The following is a 2,753-nucleotide window of genomic DNA, read 5'->3' as shown; positions in this document are numbered from 1 at the left end:
CTTCCTAGCAACCAGCCTCTGAACACACCCCCTAGCTGGGAATTGAAAGTTAACCCCTACTGGCTACCCAAGGGTCCCCTCTAGTGATGTGGGAGACCTGGTCACTATGTGTTTGTGTGTGCACCTCATCCTGGCCTTTGGAAATTACCTGGAAGCATTGTCCCCGCATGGGTGCAATACTCTGTGGTGCCTGACCGGGTCAGGGGCGCCACATATACAGCAGTGTTAGTGTTCTCTGTGTGCGGCCATGTCTGTTAATCATGGCCACCAATCAGCGTGGCACCATCACATGCCCAGGAGGAGCTGGACGGACACAAGTGGGGAGGTGAATGAAGGCTGTTGCCGGCTTCCCAATATTACAAATATCTCTAATGTGTATGTGTGTGCATGTAGATCTGTATCTAAGTATGTCACTGTATATGACTGTGTCTAGATTTATGTCTATATATATATGTGTTTTTGTGAATTTTTCTTTAAATGTATATGTGAACGTATGCCTGTATGTGTATGTATCTGTGCATGTCTATGTGTGGATGGGGCCCACTGAGACTCGTTCGCCCAGGGCCCACAAAAACCTGCAGCCGGCCCTGTGTGGGGGTCGGCACCCTATGTATGAAGGAATGGGTGCCCCCACTCCGCGGCGGCTTGCCCTTCCTGTATATTCCCTTTTGCTATCTATTAGGGGAATTAGGGTAGGTATAGACACCTGTGTAGAAGGATAGATTTAAGTGTTTAAGAATTACAGGATAGATATAGCTTTCCACCAGTCTGGACGGGAATTATAGGGCTCTATTAAAATTTGTGTTGACCCACTTGATGGACTGACTGAAATTTAACAACCCGATGCGTTTCTCCACACACTTTTGGAGTTCATCATGGGTCTCTTTAAAACAATAGACAACCCTTATTTGATAAAAGTATATCAATTTAACAAATAAGTGTTGTCTATGGTTTTAAAAAGACCCCTGATGAACCCCAAAAGTGTGTGGAGAAACGCATTGGGTCGTTAAATTTCAGTCAGTCCATCAAGTGGGTCAACACAAATTTTAATAGAGCCCTATAATTCCCGTCCAGACTGGTGGAAAGCTATATCTATCCTGTAATTCTTAAACCCCTAAATCTATCCTTCTACACAGGTGTCTATACCTACCCTAATTCCCCTAATAGATAGCAAAAGGGAATATACAGGAAGGGCAAGCCGCCGCGGAGTGGGGGCACCCATTCCTTCATACATAGGGTGCCGACCCCCACGTATAGGCAGTTACAGGACAATAGGAAAAATCTAGGGACATTTTAGTGCACAGGGACACTAAGGGTGGGTGGAAAGATTGGAATTGTTAAAATATGTCTTGTACGCAAATTATAAATAAAAATAATTGAAATCAACACTATGGACCTTGATGGGGTTGTCCGGTCTCATGTAAAGTTTCCCCATACAATACATGTAGGTAATGGTGCTGGGAATAAACCCCATAGAGGTCTTTGGCTCTTGATTAACCCTTTTGTTACGGAAGTCCCAGGTGATCACTTGATCCCTTCTGTATAAACGCCCTGATTTTAGTGGACACCCAGCAGCGAGTGCTCAATCTCTACAGCACCTCAATAGTAGTATTACTCATTAGTCTCTGCGCTGTCCATGAAAATCATGGAGGTGTTGGCTCCTCAAGAGCAGGAGACACCAATTGTTGGTCTTCTCCCCCCTGGGTAATAGATGAGAATACACAAAGTTCTCAGATCTCCATAAATTTGGAATTGTGTGTTTCTAAACTGGTTAATCACATTAAATGGTTATGTAATGCAGAGGGTTTGTTACAGTGTAGCAGTGTGCGCAGGATAGACTATTCATCTCATGGAGGATTGCCTGCCACAGCCCCATACACCGGTTACTGGCTGTAACTTAGTTCTCATCAATTAAATTGGAGAGTTGCAGTACCCAGGAGTGACCACTACATGATGGAGGGCGCTGTGTTGTCCTTGCTCTGTACATGGTTTATGGCAGATCATCCACCATGGAGCTGTCATTTCTAATAGTTACTCTGTACAAAGTGACAAAATAGAGGATTTGACACCAGACAAGACAATCTTTGCTGCGCATAATTGTATTTCGGGCTTTTCAGAGTAAATCCCCGACCCCAGAGCCCCCAGAGGAGAGGCGGGAGCCCCCTAGAAACAGGTTCACAACCAGAAAAGAGGTGACAGTGTGAGCAGAGCCGTAATGTCAGCCCCTCCGTGCAGGGTCATACGCCCCCAGGTCACAAGGGTCTAAACTGCTCTTTCCAGGGAATATTTACACATCTGAATTGTGGTATTATACAAGTTATACAGTCACTTACAAGAGGGTCCTCGTGCTCAGTGGTGATCTTGTGGAGGCAGCAGAGCCTGATTTACGCTCTTTTCAGGTTTTGGGGCGTCCTCCATAGCATTGGTGCCATTCCCCCATTCATCAGCCTCAGGTTTCTACAAGAGGAGAGAAAATAAATGTAATGTCAGAAGAACGTCCGGCCCCCAATATAGCAGATTCCCTCCATGTCACTAATTCTGCCAAATCAGACACAGTGTTCTCTAGATCAGGTTTCCAGAACTCCAGTCCTCATGGACACTACACATCAGTAGTGATGGGGGATCCTGGGCTGTAAAGTTGGGGGTTTGTACTGAACACATGGTGATTGTGCACACGACCCCGATCACGGCCTTTCCTGGGCATCTCGTGTTACAGTTCGGGTCCAGGGGCTGTAAAAGAAGAAGGGAATTTT

Source organism: Anomaloglossus baeobatrachus, chromosome 11, assembly GCF_048569485.1.
Source record: "Anomaloglossus baeobatrachus isolate aAnoBae1 chromosome 11, aAnoBae1.hap1, whole genome shotgun sequence".
Taxonomy (NCBI): Eukaryota; Metazoa; Chordata; class Amphibia; order Anura; family Aromobatidae; genus Anomaloglossus; species Anomaloglossus baeobatrachus.
Note: the sequence above shows the minus strand (reverse complement) of the source record.